The 18,473-nt window shown below is 33.6% G+C and overlaps 2 protein-coding genes across 2 annotated transcripts in view; one reads left to right on the top strand and one right to left on the bottom strand.

The window, feature by feature from the left end:
* Positions 1–18,473, bottom strand: part of LOC149415241 (uncharacterized) — a 238,352-nt gene that overhangs the window by 120,760 nt on the left and 99,119 nt on the right. The window lies entirely within an intron of this gene.
* LOC149415242 (arrestin domain-containing protein 4-like) overlaps positions 12,912–18,473 on the top strand; it is a 137,500-nt gene continuing 131,938 nt past the window's right edge. The window contains exon 1 of the mRNA XM_089642336.1: positions 12,912–12,989. The gene's annotated coding sequence lies outside the window, so the exon portion shown is untranslated. The remainder of the gene's footprint in view (positions 12,990–18,473) is intronic.

The following is an 18,473-nucleotide window of genomic DNA, read 5'->3' on the forward strand; positions in this document are numbered from 1 at the left end:
TCGTCACTCTGATCCATGCCTTCGGATGAAGCCACCAGTCTCTTGAAACCGTCGAACGGCAAAACGGTATAAGTTAAGTTGCGGTTAGTTAACATCACACTGTCGCATTCCTGATTGCAGTAGTGCCACCACTTGAGAGGGTTCGTCAGTAGTGGTGTCCATTTTAAGGGTTTGTTTTCCAGCGTTAATTATTCACGTGTGTCCTCTTCAATGATCAGATATTGAATTTTTTTTTTTTTTTTTTTTTTTTTTACAGTAATACCGCACAAGAGTCCCAACTGCTCCCGTCTGGAGCGAGTGAGACTATGGCATCCCCAATTGGGGTATGTTGTGAGGCTGAGGGTATTGGGGAGGGGAGGGAGATGGGGAAGAGGAAGGTGGGGAAGTACCTGGCTATTCAGATCTGGTCACCAAACACGGCTAAAGCCATTTCAAGCAACGTTTCAATTCTGAATGGTGGTCTTACACCAGGGCGATACTGAGAGTATCTTCCACTCTGGAACGTGCCGCAAATATACTATATATTATTTTAAATTATTAATTGTGAAATAACACAAATTAATCAAATAAAATTTATTTGCGCACGCCGGGTTCGAACCCGCGACCTTCGGATCTGTAGTCAAAAGCGTATACCACTAGACCACGCCGGCCGTCCTGACCTACATTTGGCTTAAATTGCTTCTTTTATAGCCCGGGAAGATCTCACAAGTTGTTTCATCTTTTAAATAGTATACGGGCAACATTGGTTTATCGTCCCGTACTCGGAAACATTGCATCGTTTATAAAATTAAACTAATGTCTAATAAGAGGGTTTTGTGCTTTCAATTGATATCAATATTATTTAGGTTAGATGTATTGGGTCGGGGAAACTTACACTTGAAACATAATATCATATAACTGTATAACTAGAACTATAACCAATAGAAACTACAATGTACCAATGCTAAATACTACATCAGCACAAAGACATTTCACCTTCCTAGCTCCCAAAATCTTCAACGTTCTCCCTGACAACTTAAAAACCGAAACCCAACTCCATACTTTAAAAACACAAATAACGCTACGGATCCTTACATCTGCAATAAATTTAAAAACACAACTAACGCTACGGATCCTTACATCTGCAATACATTTTAAAACACAAATAATGCTACGGATCCTTACATCTGCAATACATTTAAATTATAACTAAATATGCTACACTCCAACCACTTTATCTCCCATCACACATTTCTACTATTTCTTAATTAAATTAAAAATGTATATAACTAAATCTGAATGTCAATCTGCAAACTTCATCCGCTATAACACAGGGACATCCTTAGCATGGCTAGCGAACTAATACAAAAAACTGTATCTACTATACAATTTATTTTTTGCCTGAAAAAAGACCACCCCTATTTCCTGAATCAAATACATGACATGTAATCTGATTTGACAATCTGTATTTGTGTGAAAAGGGTGGCAAACTTTAATGACATTACTTTTTACACTACTCTTCAGATATAAATACGCTTATATTTGATACCCTTTTGTTATTGACTGGACCTGACTGAGACTAGAGAAGTCCTGTTTAAAACTCTACCGTTTTAGATTTCGTTTGTCTTTAATTTGTTTGTAAGTTCTTTTCCATTTCCAGTTGGTGGATAATTATTAAATTAAGTCGTCTAGTTTATTTGGAATTTCTTAATCGCATTATTTCAATATTATGGTACCTACCTGAAAAGACCGAGTGCTGTAAAAATGAGTTCCCTGACGCGTAAGAATGGTAAAACCATGCATGATCTTGTGAGAAATGTGGAGATCCATAAATAAATAAATTTCAATTTTATTTCAATCGGAGTTTTGATATATAATTTGGAGTCAGATGAACTTTCGGCACCCGATCGCTGAAGGTAAGCCAGCGATTCATCCTAATAGTCATAAACGAAAGGCTGGCGTAAGCGTAATAAGTACGATTAATAAATGTACGTTTAGATGGTTTGGGTATGTGGAGTGAATGAACGAAGAAAGAAGTGTAAGAAGAAGATATGAAGCAAAAGCGAATGGCAGAGGAAGTCGGGAACGCCCGAGGAAAACATGGAACGATGAAGTGAACAGTGAACCAGATACTTGAGTCGGCCATGTCAAGAGTCAGCATAATAGAAGAGTATGTGTGAGACGATTAATGAATGTGAATGAGGCAAGGAGTGTGTGCAAAGACCAAATAAGAAGTTTGTTAGTTAGTTAGTTACCCGAAGAAGTTTCAAAAAAATAATTATCATTGAGGTAGTGACGTTTCTGTTGATAAATTGTATTCATAATTCTCTACTTGAAATTTTTTTAATGTTACATTTAATATATATGGTTTATAATTTAGTTGCAATTTGGAAGGCGGGTTTGGGTACCGTCGCCCCGAGAACAATTTATTGAATAACCAACGCCTCTGCCATAGGTCGCCCCAAGTGGTTCGCTACGTTTGGTGATTTAGCAGGGGTTCCCGGGTTCATTGGGTGAGGTGTATTCACGATGCGTCTGCCAGTGAATATGGCGTGCCAGATCGGGAAAGGCTGGTTTGGGGAGACCCTTTGACCTTTCCAACTGGTCTTTTGACCCATCGAATTGCACCGCAGTAGGAGGGATATGTTCATATGTCCGTCACTCCTGGACACACTGATCCCTAGATTCCTACCCAACCCTCATATCTTTTACCTTCACTTAACTTACTCTCCTTCCTTTCCATAAAAAGGACCGTCCACACAGCATCCCAAAAGATGACACAGGCCCAGAAGGAAATTATTTTCCTCAGGGTGTCCTGTGCGGGGTTAATGTAAAAAAAGATAGGTGGGTAAGTACTTATAAAACAGATGATATGATTTCAAGAAATTTGGTTTAGTTTTATTAAATAAGAGAAATTTAGACATTTACAGGCGAGGCCTACTAACTGTTCCCAGAATCTAATTATTCAAATTATATTTTATTTTATTAATTTATTTATCGTTTATTTACATTTTATCTTTTTTTATAAAGTTTGAATTTTTAACCTCACTAGGACAAGCCTGTCTTGAGGTTAATAATTTTACAAAATATTAAAAAAATAGTACAAAGATTATAAGAGATTTAAAATAGTACAAATAGTAAAAAAAAATAATACAAATATTAAGATAACAATGTTGTTACATTGACGTTTTTACGAATTGGTGGAATGGTACCTATCAGCCTATTCATTACAGTATAATGTTGTAAACATGTAGGGTGACCATGATATTTAATTGCAATTAAAATTTAACAAACCATTATTTTTTAAAACAGAGAAGAAAGAAAGAGAGAAAAAAATTATATGCATTATAAAAAGAAAAGGATGAAAAAATAAACGTATTCAAAATATTATGCCACAATTTAAAAGGACAAAGATGAAAGAATTGGTTGGAAATCCTCGAAAGTTCTGTATGTGTTATTTACAAAAGCTTTCAGCTTCATATATCCTAAAATTATTACAATATTCCTTTTGTTTAGGGGTCTAGCTGGTATATGTTAATTTAATAATTAATCACATAAAATATATAAAGAAACTTCGAAACAAATAAAAGCTATGCTTCATTGTGAGTCCAGGGTTCACACATAATACCATATAAGACACATAAAATACACATATAATACACATATAATACACAAATAATACCCACAGAGAAAATAATTGATTAAAACGATTGTAAATAGAAGTTAATATAGTATTTCTACAGAGTTAAACATAGAATTGTCCACCAGCCATTGGAAAATAAATGGTATTTATGAAAACTAAACAAACATTCAAAGTAAAGAAATAAATTAATAATAAAACGTTTTCGCTGTACAATAACGTTGTTTGTATTGTACCAGTCCACAAACCAATTTCTACGAAAAATAGATTTTGGCTTTGACGGCAATTTCGTTTTAATTATGTCGAAATTTGTTGAATGTTTTTTTTTACTTTTCAGAGTATAAAAATTTTATTATTGTAGAAAGCAATCACTTTGTGGTTTGACATATTTAAAATGAAATAAAATAATTTTTGTTTTAAAACCACGAGTTTTTAATAATTTTTTGAACCGACCGGTTTCGCTTTACTCAAGCATCTTCAGGGTACAAATTATTACTAGACAAGAAGTACAGCTTATAAATAAAAAATAAAAAATAAAAATTTGGAGGGAGACAACATGATATAAATATAACAAATAACAGAGAAATCATACAATACATTTACACAAGTACAAAAGACATGGGAAAAACCAAACGATAATTATGTAGACTAATGGATTATAATCAATATAATTATATAATTATAGTTTAAAATCATTTTATTTTTAATTACCTACATACTGTAATAAAACAATGTACACTCCATTTCCAGCCACAAGCTAATGCTTCTATGGAAGAGGGGTCTTGAAATATTTGAGCATATATTGTAACAAATAAACAAAAATGTACTTATTACTTAAAAAAAAAAAATAATAATAATGTATATGGAGAAACAAAGCATCAACTGACATGGGGTGATAAGGAGAACTTGGACATTTTTAATGGTTTATTGGGAACAAACTTAATATTGGACTACTTGATATATCTAATTGATTATTAAGAATAGGACTATTGGTTTTTACAGATTTTTTTATTTCCAGTGTTTCTAGATTATTGAGTCTGTTACCATGTCCGTTTGTTTGTAAAATATTAGCGCCTGTGTTACGACAGAAAGTATGATCTTTGCTAATCAGATTGGCAAATTCAGAGAATCCGTTATTATTGAGACAACGAAGATGCTCTTTAATCCTAATGTTAACATTAATACTCCGCGTTAAGTTTTTACAACGTAATAATTTCTATTACATCCGAATTTTGGTATTAAGTGAAAGAGATCACCATACAGTTTTGAATTGTGTAGTTATGTATGTTGATCTGAGTTTTTGAGATGATTTTTTTTAGTTTTATCGAATGTTTGAACTTACATCGTACTGTCTCCTGACATTTGAAAGTTTTGTTAAATTCAAAACGGTAACATTGAAGCTATTTCGTAATAGTTCTAGCGCGACCGCGACTACAATCACCTACATGCCAATTAATCGTTTTTGTAAAAATGAGTAAGTAGAAACTCATTTGACATTTAAGTAAAAGTAATGACAATAACCCCGCTGGCGAGAACCCGCCGTACTGCCGCGGCGTGAGCTACGTAGGTGTAGACTTCACTGTACCGGCTTTGTCTAGCGATGTTTTGGCGAAAATCACAAATTTTAACTTTAACAATAAATTTTTGCATTTGCATGAAGTTTTAATATAAAAAATACCCTTAATTTAGTTAGACAGAAAACATTGATAAAAAATGTACTGGAATTCAAAATATCAATAAAAAATTCACTAGCCACAGGACGTTCAGTGTAAAGTTTACGTCACGCACCCCCCGCTCAGGATTGCATTGTTTTGGCGGGCTAAAAAATATTCAAAATTGAAGATTTAATTTAACCATGAAAAAGAACTTAAAAAATACCTGTATTTATATTTGAATGTGGATGCTGATGAATAAAAAAAAAATGTATTTCTTACGTGAATGTTTAAAAATTTTATTCTGCATACTAAATCAACGTGTACCTTATATTGAGGATTCCGTATTGTGGAAGCATACTCCAGTGGACTTCTAACAAATGAGCAAAACACATTTCTAGAGTCTTAACACTTTTGAAAACTTTACTAGGAAACTTAGCATCTTTAGCTGTAGGATTTGGATATAATTTGTTCGGTAAGTTTATAAAAATTAAAATTTCTGAATGTAAACACCTAGATCTTTACTTGTTAATGTAGATTTAAAGGTTTGTAATTCAAGTTGTAATAATAGATTTTTTTATTTCTAGTGAACGTAATCGAGTGATACTGATGGTCAAGATCGTTTTGCAATTCCGCATAATCGGATAAGGATGGTTTTAAATTTTAATAACACCAAACAAATATTTTGAAAACCTACATAAATATATTTTTTGTAAATATTAAATAGGAGTAGTCCGAGATGCGTCCCCTGGGGCACACCTAATACTTTCCGTTAAGCAAGATGCGAAACCAATGACAACGAATGTAACCATTTTCTATTCCTGCACCCTTAAATGGTACCTATTTTTAAATTAGCATTCAAGCCATGACGATTTCGTGTACATAGTCTTATTGTACTCTCAAACTCATTTATACAATTCTCAGTCACTTTGAAAATAGCGTAAATTGCAACAGCAGTGGGCATGCTTGGAATAATTACCATTGTTTTACCGTTTTGAATTCCACTCAGCGCTTAGTTCTGTAGATAGGTAATAGCAGCGAAACAACTATACAACTTAACAGCTGTAAATCCAAACAACTGTATAACTAAACAACAATACAGCTAAATAACTTTACAACAAGTACAAGAAGTACATTGGTTGTTGTTTCAGTGGAGTTCTTACTTTTGAATTGCAGGATTCTTGGAAACTTGATATTGTTGTATTTAGTAACTTTCATGGAACAGAAATGAATTAACTTGAGAAAGGAAATTATTTAAATTGACGATTTGACTGTTTTATCCAACATGATATGCGATACTGCAGAAAATTTTGACAGCTGTGAGGTTACTGTACTGCTTACTAAATATAGCAAAAGCCATATGAAGTATGTTTAGTCTCATTAGGCTGGTACTGAAAGTATGTTTCACAGAGTGAGTTTCACATATACTGTGAATCACACAGGTGCATAGGGAATTCAATCCTTTGTAGAAAGAATGGAAGAAGTTTAAGAAAATTCAATTACCCCAAATCCGGCCTCAATAGGTCTTTTTACATATGTGTGGGTATAACTATTTTTAAAGTATGCGAATCTTATGGAAAATGATGAAAATAGACAAATTTACCTATAATTATATTTTGGTAATGGAGTTTTGTTTATATCAAGTCAGATACAGACTTCACGGATATTTACAGTTAATTCTCATTTGTATTTAATGGGGTTACAATAATAATAATAAACAAAAATTCTTAATCCAACGAAATAATAGAATGTTTCCAATAAAATAATGTTGTTCTTACATTACTAGTCACATTGCCCTTGAGGTGATTTTGCACAAAAACGGCGCTATACAAGTCATCCAATTATTATTATTATTTATTATTATTCAATATATTGGCACACGTTTCTCAATTTTTCAAAATATATGATCGGAGGAGGGTAGTAATTTGCGCTCCCATGTAAAAATGTCTATTCATTCAAAAGCAGGTTTTACTTTTAAGAAGTAAATGGTGATATTATAATGCGAGATGCCTATTTACTGTCAGATTGATTTATTGACGAATCACAGTCAGCCTTACTCCCTTCGTTCTTCAACAGTTGATTTTACCCCTCGCCATTATCTTCTCGTCTATTAATTCCTGTCTGTGGTCCCGTTACAATATTTATTTCTAATAATAAAAATTGTAAGCGTATTTTAACATTTTCGAAAAACAGTTTTTGGTTTTCGGATGCATCAAAAATATTCCATTTATTTGGATTGTATTGCGAGAGCGGAAATACGCATAAATTCTCCGACTTTCTGACAGCGTCTTTAAGAAATATAACGGTTAATATGCCAGAGGCCTGAAGATAATTCGAGCAACCAACACCTCAAAAAGTTCCATAACACAGCATCCTCAAAGAAAACATACGAATAATATTATTATTGAGCAATTCGTTTAATAAAACTAATAATGAAATACGTACAATTTATAGTGATAGGTTGAAATGATTTAACTTATTAACATGTATTTCTTTATTAACGTAATAATTAATACGGGCAAAATACTACAAAACATCAGTCGTCTTATTAATTATTCAACAACTTCTGAATTTACTTCAAAGCTCTTTAATATCATTTGGAAAATAATATATATTCGTCTGAGGCAAAGCTTCGAGCTAATAAACATTTAGGCATATGCGCAGGTGGTGCTCTTTCTAGAAAATACAATTAAAACATGTCTATATTAACTCCACACAGGAGGCCTCGAGGGGAACTTAAATCATTTTTGGTGATGCTTGGTGGAAGTTTTTTAAAGAGATCAAATAGTGAACATTTACGTTTTCAATTCAATTTATCTCAAATGAAGTATAATAACTAGGTCCCAAAAGACAGGTTAGAGCCATTATCCCGGGAAGACAGAGATCCTGGGTTTGATTCCCAGTTGAGACCATTACCTTTTTATGTTTCTAGTTGCGCGTGAGGTTTAAAATTGAATAGCCTTAAATGTGTACCCTTCACCCCCCTTTGCCCATTGTCCCCTTTCCTTGATCCGAGCCAAAGACAAGGAGTAGTGTTATCGTTGCATTCTTACCGCGAACATTCGTGTCATCTTGAAAACCCGCATATGTTTGAACTCGGCTGTGACTGTTTTGGAGCACACATCGTCCAGTGAAACGTTTTACCCGCAGCAGTGGATGTCACTGTCTTTTTTGTTTTGTGTTAAGTGAGCGAATGTTAATTGTATGCAAACTGATAAGAGAAAAGAACCAGTGGCTTAAGGAGAACGAGACCAGGGTAAGTCTTTGGCCTTTCCTACTCATTTTCCTCTTGCAAAACACTAAGGCAATTCAATTCGTTTTTTTTTGTTTGTCTTAGTCTATATCGCACCACCGCATCCGCACCGCAACCCCCCGCACAATTGCGAACGAAGGATTTGCGCACAACCATTTCTTTATTTTGTTCTGTTTCATTTTTCGTGTAAATTCATTAGTATCATCTTCTTCTTCAATGATGTAACAAGAACTTTTAAAGAAACAAGTTTGTAGGGTGAAGAAAGTATCTTTCCATCGCCGGACTTCAAGTTGTAATAATCCGTTGTCGTATGGAAAATGTCAACCTTGTGTGAATGCTGGGTACGAATTTGGTGTGTCCCGGTTGTGTTAACCATTGATTGAAATTCCGGTAGAATGAGCAAAGCTTTCTTACGTTATTATTTCAATCAGTTCAGTAAATAAGTCTGCAACAAAGCGGGATTAAATCTAACTTTCACTACAAAGCGAGATTTCGTGTTCAAACAAAGTTACAGATCGTCATACATACATATCTTTGGAGTAGGGAGAGTCGCTGATGTTTGACGCTTGATGATAAATACCTACAAAAATATCTGGATCTTGACAATTTGAAACAATGTTAATAATAATTTTAGTGATATATTTATGGGGTATTATGCCGTATTGCGCTACCTCCTTTTTTAACCAACGTTTCGGACAGGATAACAGTGTTCATCATCATGGCAGATGTGTGTGAAATGCTGTCCGAAACGTAAGAAGAAGAAGAAGGGGAGGTAGTGCAACAAGGCATAATACTCCAAAAATTAATAACATAAATGATACATGTTAATAATTATTATTTTGATAATTCAACAACTTTGTCTATTAGAGAAAAATACCTTTCATTTTCATACAAACTGAAGTTCCCGGCGTTGGCCAAGATTTTCGCAGAGTTTTCAAAATAACATACCACATTGAGGATGCCATAGTATCACTGACTCCATATGGTTGGGAGCAGTTGGGACTCTTAGGGTACGTATACATGTTTAAATGAATCGCTCCTGATATTTTTGTTGCAATTACAAAGGATTGTCGATCGAGTAGTTCTAGTCGATATCTCGAAGGTGATTAGGCTCAGTAAATCAGGGCTGTCTATAATTTCATTTACAATTTAAGAAATAAAAGTCAAGTTGGAATCAAGTCTTGTATCTGAGAAATTAATAATTTTAATTCTTTCATTGAGTGGTTGCAATTTATTATTTCAATAGATGGACCGAGTTCATAGTTAATATAAATATCTTAGAAATTTATGCAGAGTTTTGTGAGGGGACTAGATAGAAGAATTATAATTCGACATGACTTCGAATTAAAGAAGAATAAAACAATTTTAATTTGATATGTTTTTAAAGTCTCGACCATTATGGAGAATGAAGCCAAACATTTTAAAACTTTTTTTGTTACTGTATTGATGTGAAAGAAAATTAAATTTGAAATCGAAAATAATGGCAAGACATTTAATTTCGTTGAAAGAGGTGAGGGAAACATTGTACGTTTTATATTGATAGTTGAATGCTTGATTCATACTGAAAAATCTTACTATTCGGCATTTCCTAATTACCAATATTGTAATTTATTTGAATGTGAATCTACAGTTTTTATAAATTTAAAAAGCTTTAAATCGTCGGCGAAAAAAAAAACTTAAATATCAATATTAAATACAGTAAGGAAACAGTTAAAATGTATTGGACCTCAATGAGTAGATACGAGTAGATATTATAATATTCTCTTCTTGTTATTTTTTCTTCTTGTTATTAACTAATATTACTTACAACTAATTTTTTTCAGAATTGATTGTAACTAAATAGCGCCTTAATATTATAATTATCCTGATCCTAGCATTCTCCGCGTACATTCCTTAGAAATGCGTTAATTAAGCTTGGAATTAAGCTCTGTCTGTCCCTACAATTTAGCAAGCAAGGAATTATGTTACTGGGTCTCTCGCTACATCCTACGTAACAGAGTTAGTCGACACCTTAAATCGGGCTTTATTTCACTACAGGGTGGAAAATAATACCACGAGACAAGAATTTGATAATTTACCTTTTCTGTGGAGTGATTAAAATTCTTAATTAGTTGTAAAGGCTAAAGGCTAAAGCAGTATATACTCTATCAGTCTTTCTTATTAAGATTCCTTAATACGCCGTTGTAGCGCTGGTACAGCTATACAGTGAATAAGGCCGTATACTCATATATATATATCAGGTCAAAATCTTTACTCATAATAATATTAACACAAGATTTTTTTAGACTGGCACCAATCCTAAAAAAACACGGTCATTTTCATATTTCGCGTATAGTTGTAAATGACATTATGAATTGCTTCAAAATTCGGCCAATCTGATTATACGTTCCGTATTTGCTTTGGTAAATCGATATTTCGTTTTAAAATGTTCCTCTGATTGTGCTGGAATGGCTATTATTGTTTTTTTTGCGCCACTTTTCGATATTTGTCAAATCAACTAGGTTGTTAACAAAGTTCGTCATCTCCGTTTTACTATGATCGTAATACGTTCCTACTCCAGGGGGGTCGGGCGGTTTAAAAATCTCTTAAAACTAATAATGGCGCATTATAAGGCCGGTAAAAGAACTACGCATGTGCTTGATTATGAGTACCGTTTCTTCTAACCCATCCATATCCCCCTGTATTATTTATTATGAATTCGGCGGTTTTTTGTAAAATAATAAAAAATAAACATGCGTCATCTCCGTATTACTACGGGAGACTCTAAGAAAAATAATTTCCGTCAGAGCCTAAGCCATCTTATCGATGCTGTATGGAGGGTCTTTTCAAAAAAAATAAAGAAGATAGATTACTAGGAAGGAAAAGGGTATGGGGGGTGAGTGGTGGTCGGGAATGTAGGTGTTAGTGTGCCGCTAAGACCAGGACTAACTTACTCCACGAACCAGGGCATCCCTGCTAAGTCACGAAATGTAGCGAAAATATTAATAAAAAAATTAAATATGCACTCTTATTAAAAAGGCTTATACAAAAACTTATATATATGCTTATAAATGATGAGAGATCGTAAAGAAGAGTTTGTTTACGTTTCTTTACACAGAATTGTTAAAAAATAACACAAAAATACTTTCTATACTTCGTTGATTCTGAAATAGTCAATGAAATTTGGGATTATTAGTTCTATTAATTTTCTTTACTTTACACGGCCAATAAAACACCATATTATACCAAATATAACGAAATTCTAGTGTAACTCCGTGATTAAGTCTCTAACTAGGCGCCGATTAACTATGGCCTCTCATCTCCCATCCCTCACGGAATTACCTCGGGGTCTCTGCTAATTATGCTGTTAATTAATTAAATTCTCACGGTGTCCTCTATTCTAGACCTCGCGAGGATAACTTCGATGTAAGTATATTAAGTGTTACTGTAAAACACTGAATATTCGTATATTTTAGGTTAGGTATCAGAAAAACGAAAAACGAAGAGCGTTTCCATTTTTTTTTATTAAACTAACATAACGTATCCTTTAATCTAAGCCCAATCTCCCCTAATGTTTTAACCTATCCTAACATTACCTTGATTGAAACCCACCTTAAAACATGTCTAAGAGACAGAAAATAACAGTCATAACTGGTACTTGAACCCTAATTCTCTAGTCTTACCGGAATGGGCATCTCTGAAGAGACCTCATTAAATTCGAACACGTTTTTCGATCCCATAAGAATAACTAACATTATCTTCCATAACAATAACAATAACAATCACAATAACAATAACAATAACAATAACAATAACAATAACAATAACAATAACAATAACAATAACAATAACAATAACAATAACAATAATAATAATAACAATAACTCAATAATAACAAGTACTAGACTTTTTTTTAAATAAAACCGAGAATGATTGTGACCGTTACCTCATTATTTCCTGTGTCTTTTCATATTGTCAATGAGAGTTGTTGACAGGGCCGGCCCTATGCAGGCGCAATTGGTAATCGCGAAGCGCTGATAATACCCAACCGCCGTTTCCCTTAGGGCCGGCCCTGTTTGTTCATATGATCTTATTTTACGATTAGATATTACAGTGACGTTTATAAGATTCAATAAGTTTTCTGTAATACATTGAATATTACCGTAACTAACCTATGCTAAGCTTTTAACCAAACATAACTTATCCTACCCTTAGCTAACAAAACATAACTCGCGCAAAAAGCATGCAAAAAATAAACATTTTTCTTTTTCACAGTAGTCCCACACACAATAGGCTTTCAGGAGAATAATTTCCCTTCATAGTCGATGTCATCTTTGGGGAGATGAGAAGACCTAGAAAAACCTCACACCATGAACCTGAGCATCCCTGCTAATTTACCAAACGTAGTGAATAGAGATTATGAAGAAAAAAGAGAAATATTAGTATAACAATCAAGGATTTAACAAGGGGTGACATAATGAAATTGGTAAGTAACGAATCAGTTAGTCAAGCCAAAGATAAAGGATCAAGTCTAAGGACGGGTTGTTTCGGAGAATCTGAACAATTCATCAAATTTCAACGTTCATTTTCAAGTTCTGTGAACGATTTTTTCAAGTTCTGTTTTTATTTCAGTTTTGTCAAGCAACTAGCCTACAATGATATAAAAACAAAATTTGAATAAGTCTTTCACAGAACCCGAAAATGTACGTTGAAATTTGATGAATTGTTCAAATTCTCCGAAACAACTCATCCTTAGTTGTGCTTAAAATATATTTTTCTTTTCAGCGTGTTTTTAAATTCAATTAAATAAGATATTTGCTACAATTATTTATCTAACCTTACTATATCTGACTTATACTGAGTTATTTTATGTAAAATTCAAAGATTTACCAGTTTCGGGCATTTACATTAACATATAAATGTTGTGGTACAAAATTCTGTGTCAAAATTTACACGACGCGTGTTACATGTGTTGAAAACAGCAGTTGTGAGCAGCAGAAACAATTGTGTCAAAGCCACCATATTAAAAATTCTTGTGCTCGACACAAACTCAAACACAAAATAATCTCCCAGGCATTATTTGTTTTCAGTGAAAATAAACAACGCGCTCTGAATAATTGTATACTGTAATTGAAAGCAACGCGACCACAGTTACAATTACGTGTTGTTAGTTGGAACATACGTAAGGGGATTAAATTTCAACGGAGGTGATATCATATTTAAGCATGGGTTTCTAGACGTGCAAAGAGTATGAAATTGCTTCTAAATGTCTCAATTAATAACAATATAACCTTGTGCCAATGTGCTAGAACAAATTTGCTCTCGTCGCGTCGTGTTTCTCTATTTCTTTTTATGCAAATGAATTGTATTAATCTTATTTAGTTTTACCTATTTAGTTCTTTTGACTTTTAAATATTAAGACGACACAATATTCTTAAATGAAATCGGAAGTTGACATAATCAAAACTCAAATTTTATTTTTTTCTGATGAACGTATTACTAAAACCTCAAATATTTATAGATGGATCCCTACGGATGTACTCGTAAGATATTTATGTAAAAATTTCAAATATTTTATGTAAAACGGTTATAAAATTAGCTGTCAGGACCAGATTTTATTTTTCTAGACCTTGAATCAGTAACTTCCCGAATGATCATTCCAGAAATATATAAGAGTTTGGTAATATTTTCATCAGAAATGATTAAAATAAACCCCACTGAAAGATTTTCGATTTTCCAGGCCTGTTATGGCAAAGTCGACCGTAGGTCCCTCCATTACGCCGAGCCGCGCACCGAATATTGTTTTTACACGACTTCATCACTTATGTCGTTAAATTCCCATATTATTTCAGAGATTTGTTAGGGTAAATTCAACCACAGGTCTGTCCAATACACCAGAGCCGCGCGTCGCATATTTTTGGGCACGGCTGCATCACTTACATCGTTTAGATTCTGGCTTTATTTTAGGGTATTGTCTCGCCCTAACAACGCAAGTGAATAAGGCCTTGGTTATTTGCGCTACTCATTTTTTGGAAATTTAAAAGAAGAAGATAGGAACGCGTGGCAGGGAGGTCTTGACCGCAACTTCAGAGAATTCCGGGTGAACCTCGTGGCGATATGATTGCGAGTTAGTTAATTTTTAATACTGGACATTGTGCCTAGTTTTCATTTCAATGTAAATGTCACAATTACGTTCTTTATGCTTCAATGTAAATTTCCAACACACTGGTATACTTTCGGACCTAGCGCACGAACCTGAGATTTAAATATTTTCAATTCCATTATTTTAGAGTCGCTCATGTTTGTTTTACGTATTATAGTCCAGTCAGTGGGGGATAAAAAAGGGCTCCACCTTGCAAAAGGTTAGGTAGTAGCGATTTTCACATATGTTGTTAAGATTGGGACTCTAAAGAAAAAAAAAAGTTTTCGACCTTGGGGGGGTCGAGCTCGATCCGCCATCTTGGATTGAAGGTGCCAAAATTTGGTTTTTTCAAAATAATTATGAAGTGGTTGATTTTACAACCAAATTGTTGAAGGCAAACTTAAAGACAACTAAATTACCTACATTTTTTGTAAATGGTATTTTTTGTAAATCTAATATGTAACGAGTTACAGCGGTTGAAAGAAGAAAATTTTGACAAAAAATTGTAAAACTCCAGTTTTCTTGATAAATTTTGTACGAACATATTACACAATATCATTTTAACGTATTTCTACGTTACAATATACTTATATAGCATCATCCGTGTACTCGATGACGTTGATTTGTTATAGTGGGATCCTAGTCTACAGCTGACATGGCAACACTGATTGAGTCCTGGTTACAGGACGTTGCCTGGATGCTCATGTCTGCAGATGTTCTTTTCGATGAAACAATGCCAGTTCAAGTTTCACAAGAACGATTTTTAGCCAATGAAAATAACAAAGTCCGTCTGATTTCGATGCTTACAAAGCAATTTATACAGGATGATTTTACAGTTAAGCAGGCTGAAGAAGATGCTGATGAGTTGATTGTCAATACTGCGATTTCCTAGTGTTCATCATATGACGCTGTTTTCATTATTGGCGAAGACGTTGATCTCCTAGTTCTGCTGACAGCATTAGCACCACCCAACAGTAGTATATATCTTCGCAAACCCGGGAGAGGCAAAACTTTTGAAAGACTGTGTTCCGCGAATAGTGTGAAATACAAAGAGGCGGCTGAGAATATTCTGTTTCTTCATGGCATTTAAGGCATTTAGCGGCTGCGATACAACATCGTCCTTCTTCAACCAAGGAAAAACAAAATTTTGTTCGCTTGTGCAAAACGACACAAGACTCAATGCCATGATAGGAATCTTCAAACAACATGATGCAACACCAGAAGACATAGCAGTTGCAAGAACACGCTTTCTTGTTGCTTTGTACGGGGGTGACATGGATTAGGAAACCTTGGAAGAAGTCCGCTACAAACGTTTCGCAAAGTCGACAACAAAAAGCAAATTCAATCTTGCCTCTTTGCCACCAACGAACGACGCTGCACGGTACCATGCATTAAGAACGTACCATCAGGTCCAAAAATGGTATGGAATCCAAAAAAATCCAGAAACTGGGGCTGGAAACGTGACACCAACGGGCTTGTTCCAGTAAGAATGACAAAGAAACCAGCACCCGAGACTTTATTAAAATTTATCTCATGTAATTGTAAAAAAGGATGCGGAGTTGCATGTAGCTGCACGAAAGCTGGATTGAAGTGTTCTATTGTATGTGGGTGCTGTAATGGTCAAACATGCTGAAATTCGCTAGAGGTTCACATCGATGTCGAGGACAAAGAAGAAGAGATTTTGTCAATGAAAGCCCAGAATCTCAGTATCGCAGGCAATGAGTTAGATGATGACATTGGTGACGAAGACTGTTATTAAGTAACATAATTTATAGTAACATAATTCATAGTAATGTAACATAATTTCGAAATCTACCATCGCTGGTATATCTGTGGAGTAGACCTACTGGAGAAACCAAAATAAAAAAATGCGCCATGTTCTATACCTCATGGTGGTGTGGAAATGAGTTTACGAAGTTGGGAATTTCATCATTTTTTAGAAAAATATTCACATTTCCGCCACTGTAACTCGTTACCTATTAGACTTACAAAAAAATACCGTCTTCAAAAAATGTAGGTAATTTAGTTGTCTTTAAGTTTGCGTTCAACAATTTGGTTGTAAAAACGACCACTTCACAATTATTTTGAAAAAAACAAATTTTGGCACCTTCAATCCAAGATGGCGGGTCGAGCTCGACCCTCCCAAGGTCGAAAACTTTTTTTTTTCCTTAGAGTCCCAATCTTAACAACATATATCAAAATCGCTACTACCTAACCTTTTGCAAGGTAAAACTCCCCACTGACTGGACTATTATTCTTGATAATACAATTCTTGTATTTTAGCTAATAAATATATGTACTCCAACATAGTTTCTTCATTTGAATCTAGAGTTGGTTTTATGTCTATTATAATTACACTTGATCTTTTCTAATTACAATGTCCCCATCATGGCTTTAATTGTTAGTATGAACAACGTGTCAATTGCTTAGCCCTGTACTTTTAATTGTAACAGCCTGTACAATTAATATGCGACGCTCCGGCATATTGGACGGTCATTACCTTGGCAGGCATAGAAAATGGATCTTTTTTCGGGGTTTATATTAATTAATTCTGATAAACGTATAACTTAAATCTCAGATTTTTCTGACTAAATCCCTTAGGAATTTATTAATAAATTTAATCTGATGCTTACCGCACATTTTATAATTTAAAAAAAATCTATAAATCTTTTAAACCGTTTAATATAATATATTTATACCGAAAGGTACTATTTTTATTAATCTTGTAAAAATAACTCCCGTTATAATGGTCTTATAGCGTCTTAATTTTTATTGTTCACATATATTTTATTTTTATTTTTCAGGTTTTATACATATTTTATTATAAAAAACTTTGATATCAATAGAATTTTAATAACAACAAAATTTAGCCACCAATGTTACCACAGCTTTTCTGCGAGTTCTAATATTTTTTCTGTAATTTATTAGAAATAACTCATAATCATTCTGATGGTAAATTTTGTTCAATTTAATTTCACGACAATGTTTATTTGTAATGCACTGGTCTCTTTATATTATTCCTCCTATGGATTATCATTTGGGTAAATTTTGTAAATATATCAAATTAAAACACACTTTGGCAAGTCCATTTTCATTATATTTTTATCTTCTGATTATCAATTTGTCTAATTTTATGTCTCGAATTAAAATGAAACAATTGTGCTAGTCCTTTTTTAGCTATCCGAGTCAATGATAAAGGCATCACAATATAGTATGTTTTTTTTCACTTCCATCCCATACCCTATTTCTACCAATTTATAACAAGTTTATCGTTGACTCTTTAAATTTATAATTTAAAAAAAAAGTTATTATTGAAGATAATATTAATACATTTGTTTGCCAAAACGTTAATCATATCAAATTCCCGCGATAGGAAAAATCGCAAAGTAAGTTCCGAAAATTATTAATTACTCTGTTTATCTGTATCTTTAAATGCAGCTAAAGCATTTGTCGATAGATTTTTACTCTATTTCAAACTATTCGTGTGCGCTCCCTCTAACATTCGTGATATCTCCCTTACAAGCCATCTTTGAAAACTACGGGGCCTTAAATGTTTCTTGTACGTAAATTATTATAAAATATACCAATTGCTCTGTTTTCTATTACCTCAATCAAAGTGAATCTAGTATTTACCCGTACATAGTACATGTCTGTTAATTTTCCATAATTGTGTTGAAAATATCTTACTATGTACGTCCCAATAAAAATGTTGTCAATATGTACCTTCTGATATTACCTGAAGTAGATTAAAAAAATGCAATTGCAGCATGGAAGCAGGCGATTTCTTTAGTTAATTTTTTCGTGTTATTGCGTTTAAATTACTGTCTA

Source organism: Hesperophylax consimilis, chromosome 18, assembly GCF_061612785.1.
Source record: "Hesperophylax consimilis isolate HC1 chromosome 18, BYU_Hcon_1.0, whole genome shotgun sequence".
Lineage (NCBI taxonomy): Eukaryota > Metazoa > Arthropoda > Insecta > Trichoptera > Limnephilidae > Hesperophylax > Hesperophylax consimilis.